Below are 16,962 nucleotides of genomic sequence, written 5' to 3' on the forward strand. Positions count from 1 at the left end.
CTCTCTCTCTCTCTCTCTCTCTCTCTCTCTCTCTCTCTCTCTCTCTCTCTTCCTAGCATTGCTCTTAGACAAGTGGGTCATCCTATGGCTAAAGGATCCAAATGTTTGAACAGCTATGTCACACAAGGCTTTTCAATGGCCCCAAAGCTTGGGATAAAACTCTTTTGTATTTTATTCCATAATCAGATGAAAAGGTTTTGAGGTATCTGGAATTTCAAAGGCTGGAGCCTAAGTCATTTAAAGCCTCAAATGCCTTTTGTTTAGTCTATCCAGATTAGGCACTCAGGGCCTGATTTTCTCCAGTATATAAAAGTGTTGCTATTTCCACAAACTCTGGTATCCTGGGTCAGAAATACATAGATGAATCTGAGAACTCTCAAATATGTCTCTTGGTCTTTGGTGTTGGGATCTGAAGAACTGGCAGCAATCCTATTTTGAGACAGCATCCTTTTGCCTCCCCTCTTCAAGTAGCATGAGGTGTACAAAGTAGGGCTTTTTGAGCTGACATGGTGTACCCCAAGTTCTATAACTGTTGCAGGAGTCCCTCTGTGGCCCTTTTAATTTATGTTAGTTTTAGAGGCTAGGAGGTCTTTATGTATTATAAGAGTATGGTCCCTGCAAACCCCTGATGGAAGAGCAAGGGGTTAATACTTAGTTGATCTAAGTTTGGAAACACAAGTTTCCAACATTCTCATCAAAGAGGGTTGGAAAAATTGTCAAATCCCCGAGGCAACTTGGTCCACCTAAGTTACCCTCTATAACCTCCTTCTTGGTCCGTCCACTCCAAACCAAAGATGAATTGAGTTAGCTCTAACAATGAGAGGCTGGAGAACACATCTTTCAGGTTCAAGACAATATATGCCTACTTCTCTGGGTGAATCAGACTCATGAGAATGTATGGGGTTGAGACCACAGGGTAGAGTCATGACTCTATTTTTTTTTTTTTTTTCAGATTCTGGAGTCGATGACCAGAGGTCCCAGGTTTCATCACAGACAGGAGAATTGTGTTGTGTGTCTGTCTTGATAAGCCAGGCAAGACAGACTGCAATTTCCCAATCATCTTTCCAGGGCTACTTGGTATTGTTCATTCTGGTCAGGAGTGACTTAACTGTTTAGCTGACGTTGGTGTTGAACCAATCCTGGGGTGGGGGGTAATTTTGCCCTCACCTTCAGGATTTTTGGTTGGCAATCTAAAAGATGTATCTTTTGATTGGGAGCACAACTTTCAGCTAAGAGATATCTTGCCTTTCTGAAGGAGGGCAAGACACCAACATTTTGCTGGGTATCTGTACCCTAACCGAGTCTCATCAATAGAGAAGAGGATGATGGCTTTCAGTTTATCCAAAGGATCTTGTCTTTCAGTTTGTTGTTTCCTTTTAGACCACATCCAGGAACTGGGCCTATTTCTGCCTTTAAATCCATCTAAGTTTTATAACTTTTTTTTCCTAATAGTGTAAACTGGGTGAAAAGGCAACCTTTTAAGTAGCTGTCTTTAATTCATCTAAAGAAGTCTTGGAGAAAATTCCCTCCTTGGTCAATACTGGACAAAAGGGAAAAATCCATTCTATCCTGGCTGCATTCCATCAGTGTTCCCCACAACAGAACCCCCAACCAGCTCAGCCTGGAGGCCATTTCTCTACTCTTTTCACAGAATGATGAGTTTTGAGTTTTCCAATTACACAGGTCACTTGATGAAACGATGACATAAATCAAGAAAAGATAAAATGTTAAGTCTACAACTCAAGAACTGAGTACAGCATTAGTTACACCGTAAACTTAGATCACGGTATTCAAGTTACACCATACAACATTATTATACTATCAATTTAAAGTTGATTTCAATCTTTACTTATATTTAACCAAGATTACACTGTAAATATCTGTTTGGAACTACATAGACTACTTATACACAACAAACTAGACCTTTTAATAGAGCTCTGGCACCCACCACTTTACCCAAATTACCAACCATAATTTCATCAGTAATATTATAGCTGACACATAAATATTTCTAGACAGATTGGACAGGACATACAACCTACAGTGTATATTCATCCAAAATTTTTCATCTGAATCTAATTGTCCTTGTATAGAAGATACAATAACACTGTGCACAACACCCTGGGTTAAATCAACACTGAAAACTTAATATAAAATAGAGCAAGGCCAAATCTCTATACAAGATTCTCCTCAGGATATATACATTTGAAAAAAAAAAAGAGAGGAGTTTGGAGGCCAATGGCAAACTTCTAAATGTCATAAATTCTGAATAATTTCAGAATTAATATTAATGGTTCTGTAGTATAGATGACATTCCATCTTGGGTGATGTAGCAAGGGATAAAATGTCACGTCTACAACTTTTACTTATTGATTTGATAAGGAGTCTCAATACTACCACACTTGGACTTAAAGTCAGCATAGAGCTAGACTTGCATCCAACTCTTGATCCTCCTGTCTTAGCTTTACACTTCCTTAGGATTTGATCATGCATTTCCACTCCAAACTCTAAAACGTATTCTTAATGGTACAGCCTCAAATATCTATATATACAGAAAAACAGGATCAACCTTGTAAACTGTTGACAATTTTCAATCTAGGTGAGGATACAGATGTGTGTTGTTGACTATTCCAAGTTTTTCATATGGACAAAAATTTTCCAACATTTTTATAAGTGGTTTCAATTTGGCTATTTTTGTTAATGCACTATAGGGAGCCCACAAGAGAAGACCATTCACATGCAGTTTACTTCAAAATCAAAGTCTTTATTCCAGCCCAGCTCTCAGTACATTCATGTATTTGGGACCCAAGAATAGCCCTGGCATTTAGAGGAAACCCCACATCTTATTACTATCTTGTTCAGGAGCTACAGGATGAGCTTTTGGACAAGCAGGTAGTTTAAAATTAGCCAAAAATAAGCAGATAGCTGGAGGGAGAGGTTTAAACACACAGGGCACTCAAGAGAAGATAGGCTAAATTAGCAGAGGCAATTTAAACTCCAGTCTCTAAGTAGAGTTGGACAATTTTCCACAATATTCTCCATCAAGGAAATTCTAGTCAAATTTTAGTCAAACCTGAAATGGTCTTAGCAAGAAAAAGAGATGGAAAAGCTTGTGGACTTTCTTGTCCTATCAAAAATGTGGGTGGAAGGCATTGAATTATAGGGTTTTACATCCAGAAATTTTTATGGGTTTCACCCCTTTAGAAAGTACTTATTCATAAATGACTGTTTTTTTTAAATGTCCACACAAATATTTAAGGAATGGGGAACAATTCAAATCCTTTCATGTTCATCCATGAGATGTATACAGAGTACAGTTAAAGTGCAATAGTGAGTAAAAACATGAGACGTTCCTAAACTGTCTATAGTGCAATCAACCTTTCATGTCAGCTGTACTAATGCTGAGAAAAGGAGAAAACTTTAAAAACTCTTTTACAGACCATGGGAACTAACAAAATACTCAGTTCCAATAACTGTTATCCCTAAATTGATTATCCTGGATGACTATGGATTGGTGAATAAAATTTATACAACTAACAAGAGGAGAGTAAATCAAGAACATGATTGCTACCCTGGATTTCTGCCATGAAAATCTCAACAAAGTATTTACTCTTAACAACCACTTCCCACATTCTCATTCCAAAGAGCTTCTGGCATTGACAGTATATGACACACCAATGGTCACCATATCCAGGGCAGATTAAAGTTCCCACATTATTTTAAGTCACAGTATTCCCAATATGAGGACCCTGATGTTCAGTAACATTTTCATACGATGGCTTGGTCACCTCCCTTACACGAATAGGACTCCTGGCTATTACAGATTTTCTGATGATGTCTAAACTCACCATTTACAATAAAGACTTTTCCTGATTCTTCTCATTCACACAGTTTCAAACCTCAATGGACTCTCTGAAGAGCTTGAGCTAATTCTATAAATGGTTCCACATTCCTTGCATTCATAGTGTTTGACACCAGCATGGGTTCTTTTTTTTAAAGATTTATTTATTTATTATATGCAAGTTCACTGTAGCTGTCTTCAGACACTCCAGAAGAGGGCGCCAGATCTCATTACGGATGGTTGTGAGCCACCTTGTGGTTGCTAGGATTTGAACTCTGGACCTTCGGAAGAGCAGTCGGGTGCTCTTACCCACTGAGCCATCTCACCAGCCCGGGTTCTTTTATGTTAAAGGTCTGAGCTCAAATTGAAGTTCTTTCCACATTCCTTACAGTGATAGGGTTTCCTATCAGTATGAATTCTAATATGTCCAAGAAAATTGGTTATGATTATGAAAGGGTTCCCCATATTCATTACATTGAAAGGGAGTCTCGCTGGTATGGATTCCCTGATGAATTCTAAGGTCTAGGCCATGAACAAAATCATTTCTACCTTCCATGCACTGAAAGAGTTTCACATCAGTATGAATTCTCTGATGTTTACTGAGTTGGGACTTATATCTGAAGGCTGACCCACACTGCTGACATTCAAATGATTTCTCTCCAGTGTGGATGCTCTGGTGCCGAGTGAGGTACGCCAGAACAACGAAGGCCTTTCCACACTCCTGACACTTAAAAGGTTTCTCGTCGGAATGAATTTTCCGATGGTGCAATAGGCTTGAGCGATGAATAAAAGCTTTCCCACATTCTTTACATTCATATGATTTCACACCAGCATGAATGGCCATATGTTGAATGAGAGTGGATTCACGCTTGAAGGACTTCCCACATACCTTGCATTCAAAGGGTCTCTTACTTGTATGAACAATTTGATGGTTATTAAGTTCACTGGGAAGATGGAAAGCCTTTCCACATTCTTTACACTCATAAGGTCTCTCACTACTGTGAGACTTCTGATGACGAATGAGAAGTGTATTAAGTCTGTAAAATTTCCCACACTCTTTACATTGGAAGGGTTTTTGTCCAGTGTGAATACTCTGGTGATCAGTAAAATTTGACCTTTGACGAAAGCATTTCCCACATTCCTTGCATTGATAGGGTTTTTCATCAGTATGAATTGTGTGATGTTTACTAAGTTGGTACTTACTTCTGAAGGCTGACCCACAGAGCTTACACTTGAAAGGTTTCTCTTCGGTGTGAGTTTTCTGATGCTCAGAAAGGTATACCTGAAGCTTAAAGACCTTCCCACATACATTGCATTCAAAGTGTTTTGCTTCCATGTGAGTTTTCTGGTGCTCAGAAAGGTATATCTGAAGCCGAAAAGCCTTCCCACATACATTACATTCAAAGGGTTTCTCACCAGTATGAATACTCTGGTGCATAACAAGGTGTGTGGCAGTTCTGAATTTCTTGCCACATTCCTTGCACTCGAATGACTTCTCTCCAGTATGAATGGTCTGGTGCCGAGTGAGATGAGCCAGAACAATGAAGGCCTTCCCACACTCCTGGCACTGAAAGGGTCTCTCACCAGAATGGATTTTCTGATGTTGCATGAGGCTTTTGTGTCGTTTAAAGGCTTTCCCACACTCATTACATTTGTGTGGTTTCACATCAGCATGAATAAGCCTATGTTCAACAAGGTTAGAGATTCGATGGAAGGACTTCCCACATTCCCTGCATTCAAATGGTTTTGTACTTGCATGAATGGTTTTATGGTACTTGAGCAGGTCAGGAAGATGAAAAGCCTTTCCACATTCATTGCATTTGAAAGGTTTCTCACCACTGTGAGACTTCTGATGTCTTGTGAGCTGTTGGGGGAGTCTGAAGGCTTTCCCACATTCATGACATTCAAATGACTTCTCTCCAGTGTGAATGTTCTGGTGCCTTGTGAGCTGAGCCAGAACAATGAAGCCCTTCCCACAGTCCTTACACTGAAAGGGTCTTTCATCAGAATGAGTTTTCTGATGTTGCACGAGGTTTGAGCGCCGTTTAAAGGCTTTCCCACACTCACTACATTTGTATGGTTTCACATCAGCATGGATAATCCTATGTGCAACAAGGTTGGAGACTCGGTTGAAGGACTTCCCACATTCCCTGCATTCAAATGGTTTTTCACCTGTATGAATGGTTTTATGGTACTTAAGCAGGTCAGGAAGATGAAAAGCCTTTCCACATTCATTACACTCAAAAGGTTTCTCACTACTATGAGACTTCTGATGTCTTGTGAGCTGTTGGGGGAGTCTGAAGGCCTTCCCACACTCCTTACATTCATAGGGCTTCTCTCCAGTATGAATACTTTGATGCTGAGTTAGAGTTGACCTACAACCAAAGCACTTCCCACACTCTTTACACTCATATGCCTTTTCTGTATTGTGAGCAAGAGTCTGGCAGGTATAGGTAGGCATTTCTTCCTTGTTAGTAACCTTTTGATCAGCATCTCCTCCTTTATAACCCTGTAGTCCACTGAATGTACTATGGTTGTGGCCATTACTAAAAGTAGAGCCCTTGAGATCAAGAATTCTACGTAATTGCTTTATGCTCTGTTTGGGAAATTTTCCATTACTAATAGAATTTTCTGGAGATATACTTCCAGCATCATAATCTGTCTCCAAATCTGAAAGAAAAGGGAAAACCAAGAATACTTTATTTTCCAGTAAAACACACACACACACACACATTTTCTTGTAACATAAAATCCATTAAATACATGGCTAGACTCTAAAGTAATATCTGAGAAGCTGAACAAGAGTAAAGAGAGCAGCAGTAAGGAAAGTTTATGTAAGACAATACACTTTACAGTAGAGCAGGTTGGAAATGGGAAGACATGTCCAATCCAAACAAATGGATCTAAGGACCAAGCTGGTATAGCCATTTCAATATCTAACAAAATAGAGTTCAAACTAACACTACCCAAGAGATAGGAAAGGATCTTATCAAAGGAACAATCCAGCAACATCTATGCACCAAACATCCAACATCCAATTTAGTAAAAACAAAAACAAACAAAAAAAATTACAGTTTAAATTACATACTTAAATCACATATTGCAGCAAGAGACTGCAATACCCAGATCCCACCAATAGACAGGTCATCCAGACAAAAATTAAACAGGGAAATGCTGGCACTAACTGATATTATAAACCAAATTGACCATATAGGTATTTACACAAAAAACTGTACCTTCTTCTTAGCACGTCATCAAACTTTCTCCAAAATTGAGCACATACATGGGCACAAAACAATTCTCAACAAATACAAGAAAATTCAAATAACACCTTGAATGCTATCTAACCACCATGGATATTAGTAACAACAGAAAAAATGAAAGCTTACAAACTCTTGGAAATTGAAGCATACTACTCAATGAAAATTGGGTCAAGACAGAGATTAAGAGAGAAATTAAAGCCTTCCTAGAATGAAAATGAAGGCACAAAATAGCTAAACTTAGAGAAACTATGAAGGTGATTCTAAGAGGCAAATTCATAATGGTATGCACCTACATTTACGAAAAATTGAGAGATCTCACTCTAATAACACAAGCTCTTGGTTTTGTTTGTTCTTTATATTGTTCTCTGCTTCTAATTGATTTCAGCCCTGAGTGAAGTGCAAGTTTCTGGCTGGGTCATGTGATACGGACGCAGGTGGTGTCTTACTGTGGCAGACTCACATTGTGTTTTGCTGAGGCGAGACCTGTGGGAGGACAGGTGATGTTTGGAGAGAGTATAAATAGGACTCAACGGACAATGTAGTCACCCTTGAATAGCTAGCCTTGCAATGCTCTGTTGGTATTGCATCTTCACTTCATTGAGAGAAGCATAACAGTGAACTTTTCCTGGTGTCCCAGCTAGTTCTGGTCACTCCCACTGATTTACAGCAATTCAGCGGAGGCCTGGCTGTTTCTGTTGGATCATGTCACTACTGCCAATTCATGTTTGGTTTCCTGACCATACTGAACTGGACTGCTGGTATCCTGACAAACCATCGGAAAGAACTACTTCTAAACAGGTCCACATCCCCTTGTCCTATTTACCATCTTTTCTCCCATACCTTTAGAAGGTGGGCTAGAAGGGGGGGGGGGGTCAACGCGTTTGAGAACCCTTATTAAAAGTAGGTTTTGAAAACTCTAAGCTATACCCGAGTTTGATTATTTCTTGCTGTCTACTCCTCTTGGGTGTGTTTGCTTTTTTATAGTGTCCCTTAAGTTTGAGTATGTTGTGCCCTCATTTTCATTAAATTCTAGAAAGTTTTCAATTTCTCTCTTTATTTCTTCCCTTAGCCAGCAATCATTTAGTAGAGAGTTGTTCAATTTCCATGAGCTTATAGGCTTTCTGTTGTTTCTGTTGTTGAATTCCAGCTTTAATCCATGGTGATCTGATAAGATGCAAGGGGTTATTTCAATTTTGTATCTGTTAAGGCTTGCTTTGTGTTCAGTTATATAGTTCAATTTTATAGGAGGTTCCCCGAGGTGCTGAGAAGGTATATTTTTCTGTGTTTGAGTGAAACGTTCTATAGATATCTGTTAGGTCCATTTGAATCATAACCTCTGTTAGTTTCATTATTTTTCTAATGTTTAGTTTCTGTCTCGAGGATCTCTCCATTGATGAAAGTGGGGTGAAGTCTCCCACTATGGGAGCTTCAATGCATGATTTAAACTTTTAGTAATGTTTCTTTTACAAATGTTGGTGCCCCTTGCATTTGGGGCACAGATGTTCAGAATTCAAATATCATCTTGGTGTATTTTTCCTTTGATGAGTATGAAGTGTCCTTCCCAATATCTTTTGATTACTTTTGGTTGAAAGTCTATTTTATTAGATATTAGAATGGTTACTCCAGTTTGTTTCTTAGGTTCATTTGCTTGCAATACTTTCCCGCAATACTTTACTCTAAGATAATGTCTATCTTTGTTTCTGAGATATGTTTCTGTTATACAGCAGAATGATGGATTCTGTTTAAGCATCCATTCTGTTAGCCTGTGCCTTTTTATTGGGGAATTGAGTCCATTGATATTGAGAGATATTGATCAATGATTGCTACTTCCTGTAATTTTGATGTTGGTAGTGGTTGTGTGTGTGTCTGTGTGTGTATTTCTCTTCTATTGGCTGTAATGGGGTGAAAGTATTTGTGTTTTCTTGAGTGTAGTTAGCCTCACTGGGTTGGAGTTTTTCTTCTAGTATCCTCTGTAGGGCTGGGTTAGTGTAATGATGTTGTTTAAATTTGGTTTTCTCATGGAATATCTTGGTTTATCAATCTATAGTGATTGAAAGTTTTGCTGGGTATAGTAGTCTGAGTTGACATTTGTGGTCACTTTAGGGTCTGCAAGACATCTGTCCAGGCCCTTCTGGCTTTCATAGTCTCTGGTGAAAAATCTGGTGTAATTCTGATAGGCTTGCCTTTATATATTACTTGTCCTTTTCCCCTTACAGCTCTTAATATTCTTTCTTTGTTCTGCATATTTAGTGTTTTCATTATTATGTGGCAGGAGGATTTTTATTTCTAGTCCAATTTTTCTTTATGTTTTTTGTAAGCTTCTTATACATTTAGAGGCATTTTTTTTAAGTTAGGGAAATTTTAATTATGATTTTGTTGAAGATGTTTTCTGGGACTTTCAGCTCTCATTCTGACAACTTAACCAGAACAAAAAGCTCTAGAGCAAAAAAGATGAAATTCCACTCAAAAGGAATAGCCCATTAAGGGGTAATTAAACTCAAGGCTGAAATCAATATAATAGAAACAGAGGAAAAAAGAATCAATGAAACAAAGAGTTGACTCATTGAGAAAATTCTTGACAAATTAAATAAATTTCTTAATTCTTAGCCAAATTAAATAAAAGGCAGAAAAAAAGCCAAATTAACAAAATGAAGAGATAAAAAGAGAACATAATTGTAGCTGGTCCTTGCTACTTTGTTCTTTTCACACCACCACCACCACCACCACAGCCCTGCCAGTTTTCTCCACTAACACTAGATTGAGGAAAAACAAGCATAGAGGGGAGAGAGGAGTTAGAAAAATCCCTGAATCGAATTTCTTTTCTTTTGTTTCTTCTTTGGCAACTGCTAAATGCAAATTGAAAACGACCTCCCTAAAAGACCAACAATCCTGCATCTCGGAGTGCATTGCATTTATGTGCCCTCTGAAAGGTCCCAATATTCCAACCATCACACAGTCAAAGAAATTAAATGCAGCTGGCAAAACTACAGTATGAGGTAAATCATGGTCAGCTGCTGTGGACAGTCAGAAGCAGCTCCACTTCCCTACAACTGGGATTAAAATGAAAGCACAGCCTTATAATATTTCTTTATTTTTTAAGGAAAACAAAGTTCAAAATTCTCAAAAGTTTTCACTATACATAACAACAGATACATAGGAAAACCAGAGGTTCATTTAGGACATGCAATTAAAAATCTAAACTCCACCAAATTGGAAAATCCAAAAGAAATGAGTGATGTTTCCAATACATACCACTTAACAAAGTTAATGGAAGACTACATAAAAAAAAAAAATTTAAGCAGTCTATAGTGAAATAGAATCAGTAATTAAAAGTCTCCCAAACAACAACAACTAAAACAAAAAGGCAGATGCTTTAGCTCAAAATTCGACCAAACTTTCAAAGAACAGCTCATGCTCAAATCAATGCTCAAATAGAAACACAAGGAACACTTTTCAATTCTTTTTATGAGGCAGGCCACAGGCACCTTGATACCCAAACCACATAAAGATCCAACAAAGAGAACTACAGACCAATTTCCTCAATGAATGTAGATACAAAAATTCTCAGTAAAATACTTGAAAACTGAATTCAAGAACACTTAAAAATCTGATCCATCATGATCAAGTAAGCTCCATCTCAGAGTTCCAGAGATGGATTCACACACATAAATCAATAAATGTAAACCACCATGTGAACAAAATGAAAGACAAAAGCAACAGGATCATCTCATTAGATCCAGAAAAGACCTTTGACCACATTCAACACTCCTTCAGAATAAGAGTCCTGGAGAGATTAGGGATACAAGGGACAGACACACTGCAACATAATAAAGGCAGTATACAGCAAGCCCAAAGACAGCATCACCTTAAATGGAGAGAACTCAAAGCAATTACACTAAAATCCAGAAAAAGACAAGGCTGTCCAAACTCTCTCCATACCTACTTCATATCTTCAAAGTACTTGAAGTTTTACCTAGAACAATCAGAAAACGGAAGAAGATGAAAGAAATGCAAATTGGAAAGGTCAAAGTATCTTGGTCTGCAGATGCTATGACAGCATACATGTGACCCTGAAGATTCCAATGAGGAATTCCTACAGCTGATAAACACATTCAGCAAAGAAGCGGGATACAAATGAACTCACAACCATCAGTAACCCTCCTATGTACAAATGACAAATGCACTGAGAAATAGAAAGAAATCAGGGAAACAACACCTTTCATAATAGCCTCAACTAATATACAATATCATACAGTAAGACACTGAAGAAGATACTGGAAGCTGAAAGATCTTCCATGCTCATGAAGCATAATAATTACTATAGTCAACTTGGCCACCCTACCAAGAGCATCTACAGAGTCAATGCAATCGCCATCAAAACTAGAGTACAACTCTTCACATATCCTGAAAGACAAACTTTCATCTTTACATGCAAACAGAAAAATCTAGGAGAGCAGAAAAAAACAAACCAAGCCAAACAGATAAACAAAAACCCTAAATAATAACAAAACTGCAGAAAGTATCACTATTCTGAATCTTCATTTGTGCTACAGAGCTTTAGAGAACCCCGACCTAAGGCTGAACTCAAGTTAACTAACAGGTTACCTAGCACCAGTTTCCAGGTTATTCCCCAACAAATCAGCACCACCAGGTTACAAGCCTGCCACTGCCACTTCACTTCCTAACCACCACCATCAGGAGAAGCACAGAAGTTTATGGTTTGGCTCCCAGCACCAGCCAGTTATGTTAAAGGCCATAACTGCCCCCCAATCAGATGTGCACCAGGCTAGATACTCCCTTCTTGCCTCTATAAATGTTTGCCTGAAACCAGGCTCAGGGCTCCACCTTCCTGCTGTGTCAGGGTTGATAGGGAGCCCAACCTCAAGCTTGAATAAAGAGACTTTAATGTGACTGCATTGGAATTGGTTTCTTGGTGGTCTTTTGGGGGTTCATGAATGTTTACTGGCACAAGTACAGCTGCATGTACAAGAATGCTTATCCATGCTTATCACCTTGCATAAAACTCTACTCCAAATGGATCAAAGATCTCAACATGAAGCCAGATACACTGAACCTACTAGAAGAAAACGTGTGAAATAGACTTGGATTTATCAGCACAGGAAAAGACTTTCTGAACAGAATACCATAGGCACAGGCATGGAGAATAACAAATAATACATAAAGACCTCTGGAACGGAAGACCTTTTTTGCACAGCAAAGGACACTGTTATTTGGACAGAGGCAACTTAGAAAATGGAAAAAAAATTTACCAACTACACATCTAATAGAGGGCTAATACCCAAAATATATAAAGAACTTAAAAACTACATATCAAGAAAACAAATAACCCAATTAGAAAATGGGGTACAGATCTAAATAGAGAATTCACAAAAGAGAAAGCTCAAATGGCTGTGACACACTTAAAGAAATGTTCAACATCTTTAGCTGTCACAGAAATGTAAATCAAACTATTTTGAGCTTCCATCTTGCACCTGTCAGAATGGCTAAGATGAACAAGTGAGCACTCAGGCTGGTGACCAAGTGGAACAAGGGGATGCGTATCCATTAATCGTAATGAATCGGGACGAAAGCATGCACTCCCATGGAAATATGTGTGCTGGTTCCACAGTGAGGTGAGAATCGATTTACATCAAGATGCAGATAGACCACTCTTGGGCACATGCCCAAAGGATGCTTCATACTTTCACAGAGACACTTGCTCAACCACGTTTACTGCTGTTGTATTCATAATAGCAAGAAATGGAAAAAACCTAGATGTCCTTCAACAGGGGAATGTTATACTACAGAGTATTACTTGGCTGTTAAAAAAAAAAAAAACAACGAAATGATGAAATTCACAGGTAAAAGGATGGAACAGTCCAAAAATCCAGTAGCTGCTCAGTCCCTGCAGCTGGATCAGTTCCTGAGGCTGGATCAGTCCCTGAGGCTGGATCTCTCAACTGCTCTTCAGTACATGCTGAAGTCTTGAAGGAGCAGGCTCTCATGCCATGAGGGACTGGCCTTGCCAGCAGAGAGACTGAAGCAAGCAGACAAAGAGCTTGCTTCTCCCACATCCTTTTCCCAGGCTGCACCAGAAGGTGTGGCCCAGATTTAACGTGGGAAGAAAAGATGTGGGTTAAAGGAGGGTCTTCCTACTTTAAATTATTTTTTATTTATTTATGGGGGGAGGATTTATTTGCTTTAGAGATTGCAGTCCAAGGCAAGCATTTTAAAAAGAACTGAAGCAGAAGCCATGGAGGAATGCTGCTTATTGGCTTGCTCCCTGTGCTCTTACAGCACCCAGGACCAATTAAGTAGGTATGGCACCACCTACAGTGGGCTGGGCCATCCCACATCAATCATTAATTGAGCAAATAACCCCACAGTCTTGCCTACAGGCCATCTGATGGAACCAGAGATGGCATCAGAATACATGGAGATTTGAAAGATGTGTAAAGCGTAAGACGGTATATGCCCCTTCTTGTGGGCCAGTGGTGCTGCATGCCTTTAGTCAGGGGGCAGAGGCAGGCATATCTCCGAGTTCAAGGCCAGCATGGTCTACAAAGTGAGTTCCAGGACAGCCAGGGACACACAGAGAAACCCTGTCTTCAAAAGCAAACCAAAAACCAAAAACCAAACCAAAACAACAATCAAAAAAATATATTTACCAATTCCCTTCTTTCCCAGCAACAGAGAAATAACGAGTAGAGAGGAAAACAATAAAACTGTTTCCTAGAGAGAATGCCGGGGCACTCCTCCCGCCATTCATTCCTTATAGTGTCCCAGGTCCATGCTGGCTTATCCTAACAGCCAAGAATGGGGCACTTAAGTATTTCAGAAGAAAATAGGAACAGGGACTGTCAAAGAGAAACAGATTTATTACAGTCTGTCCACGCTGCCTAGAGGTAAGCTCTTAGGTTCCTTTGCATTTCCTGTCAGAGTTACAGAAAATATAAAACAAAAGCCAGGAAGCATGCAGGGTGATTACTACTCGAGGACCTCCCTCGGCCGAGCTCTTCCTCTGGGGTTAGGACCCTTAGCCTTTCCTTCTCTCGAAACGGGGTCTGAGGACATTTTAATTACTCAGGATCCCTGTGACACTGGTTCAGACTGTCTGGGCCCAGCAGTTCTATTCAAGGGTGGTTTTCTTGGGGTCACTTCTTCTCTGCCTTTGACAAACTAGAAGTCCAGTGCCTGACAATGGCTTGCCCTAAGACCAGAGAGTCTCATGGCCTCACTTCCAGTGGGAACCAGAAGCAGCGCCTCAAATTATTTAATTAACAAAAATCTCTCTCAGGTGTGCCCAACCATTGGGTTGTAGCTAATTCCAGATGTGGTCAAGTTGACAACTAAGAGGAGCCATCACAGGCTGTGCTGTGTGCACTCAGATGTTCCCCTGGCTTGTCCATCTGTGCTTTGTGAGTTAGGGTCTCTCATCTGCCTGGAGCTGACTTGCCAGCAAGCCCAAGGGATCTGCCTTTGCCACCTCCCCAGTGCTGCTGGGAGGAGCCACCATCACACCATGACTACAGTGACCATGAAGACACAGAATTCAAACATTTGGTGCCCCTCTCTGCGTTACAGCTTTCACTGGTGCTGAAACTGTCTTGGCTTTGGTTCAGTGGTCAAGAACTCTGAGAGCTCTGCCCGAGGCCCTGGGTTAGAGACCCAGCAGCCACTATAACTCCAGCCCCAGGGAGCTGACCCTCTCTAGGGCCTCTTAGGATACCTGCACACGTGTGTGCACACACAACCAATAATGAAACACTTCACTCTTACTCACCTGGGCTCGGCCTGTCTGTTTCTTCCTTCACAGTCATCCAGGGCTCTTTCTCCTGCTCTAGTAAGACGATCAGATCTGGCTTAGAAATACAACTTCCCACTTAAAAGAAAGAGAGGAAGAAATGAATCATAATATTGACATACATTTATTTATTTATTTATTTATTTAATTTGGGGGAACTTGGCTTCTCTAATAATCCAGGAGTGGCCTGGAGTGTGGTACTTGAACTTTTACTTGACCCGCCTGTCTCTGTCTCCCAAATGCTGGGATTAAAGGTGTGTGCCACTATGCCCTGCCTGTGCAGATCTTAAAAATACAGATTTATTTACTATAAAGATATATATTCCTTTGCCACTGGATCTGGCAAACTTCCTTCAAAGCTTGGCACAGTGGTTCGTACCTACTAGGCCATCAGCTGGGGGAATGAGTCAGGCAAAGGGCGGCAAGGCAAAGCCCTTGTCTCATAAAAACAGATAAATATCCTAAAAGCCAATATAACGCTGAGGAAAGACTTTAGAGAAGAAAAAAGCAACCTAGGCAAGAAACCAGCTGCTTCTGAAAGGGATTTTAATCTCCTTTAATAGCAGAAAGGGGCTTGTCATCCAAGAGGACAGTATAATTGAATGAGTGAGAACATGACCCCTAAACTATTGACTTAGTTAGGGTTTCCCTTGCTGTGAAGAGACACCAGGACCAAGGCAACTCTTATAACAGACAACATCGAATTAGGACTGGTGATCATAGTGAGGAAATACTGGACCAAACAAGATGAAAAACCAGCTGGGCTAACTCCAGACTGCATCTCCCTAGCGGATGTCAAAGCACTCTGCAGATCTCCAACTTCTTCTCCTCTTTGTTGACTGCAACAAACTTTTTTCTCCTAGGGCTGGTTCCACTCCCTGTTAGCAGCTTTTCTCAGCAGATATCCCACAGCTCTGGCATCTTGAACATCTTGGGGTCTCCGAGGCACACATGTATGGGATCCACACATTATCGTCTGGGTTCCTCCAAAGGGCTTGTGTTACTTCTCCAACTCTGTCCTCTGTATCACTCCAGGGACTGGTTGACTCAACTCCACTGCTGCTGCTGTTCCTGGTGGTCATCCCAAGGTACTGGCATCTTCAATATACTAGGGTCTTCTGCTGCAACTAGGCTTCCCCAATAGCCTCTCATAGGCTCCAGACTGGAGTCTCTTACAGCTCGAAGCCTCAGCTGCTCTCCACGATCCCTTTATGCCTTCAAAACCAGTACCACCTAGGTGACTCTTATACATTACCAAGTCCAGCTGCAGCACAAGATACAACCTTGGCTATCTCTGAAACACAGCTTCTTTGTGAGCTCAGAAAACATTTCCCAGAAGACTTCACCTCATTGATGCTGGTCTCTTCTTAATCACCACTAATTTCTTAGCTACAACTAGCCAGCATCAATTATCCCAGTAGTCCCTTCCATTTTTGACTCTTAAACCCGAGTCACATGGCTGAAGCTGCTTACTAGAACTGGATCATGGCCCTCTTCTTCTATTACATTATCACCAGCTTTCTGTTTTCCAACTCCTTCACTTCCTAAGCTTGGCTGTCCTGGAACTTGCTCTGTAGATTGACCTTGAACTCAAGAGACCACGACTCTGTCTCCTGAATGCTGGGATCTCAGGCATGTACTAACACGACTCAACTCAGGCTTTTCTTCACCTAGAACTCGCTCTGTCCTAAGCTGGCCTTCTGCTCAGAGATCTGCTTGCTTCTGTCTCCTGGGATTAAAGGTGTATATCACCATGCCTGGGCCAAAGTTTCTCATGGCCACTATGCCTGAAGATCTTCTGTCTTCCAGCTTCAAGGTCTGGATCACAGGTATGCCCTCCATTTAATGGTATAATTCATTTTAGATAAAAAGTCCAAAAAAGAAACCAATAACCAGCTAAGAACACCTAACATGGTATAACTATTTTCTGTTCAACTGCAAACATATAAACAATAAGCTTAGCTGGGTGGGATCTTGCTTACCCTGAGGTCAGCACTCCCTTAATTCCATTTAATACCCTCTCCTCTCCTCTCCTCTCCTCTCCTCTCCTCTCC

The 16,962-nt window shown here is 40.3% G+C and overlaps 1 pseudogene across 1 annotated transcript in view; it reads right to left on the reverse strand.

Annotated features, from left to right (window-relative positions):
- Positions 1-4,109: 4,109 nt before the first annotated feature.
- LOC110297819 overlaps positions 4,110-16,962 on the reverse strand; it is a 19,292-nt pseudogene continuing 6,439 nt past the window's right edge. The window contains exons 4-5 of the transcript XR_003837162.1: positions 14,888-14,986; positions 4,110-6,511 (exon numbers count right to left, since the gene is read on the reverse strand). The product of XR_003837162.1 is annotated as a zinc finger protein 780A-like (transcript). The remainder of the gene's footprint in view (positions 6,512-14,887; positions 14,987-16,962) is intronic.

This window comes from Mus caroli, chromosome 7 (genome assembly GCF_900094665.2).
Source record: "Mus caroli chromosome 7, CAROLI_EIJ_v1.1, whole genome shotgun sequence".
Taxonomy (NCBI): Eukaryota; Metazoa; Chordata; class Mammalia; order Rodentia; family Muridae; genus Mus; species Mus caroli.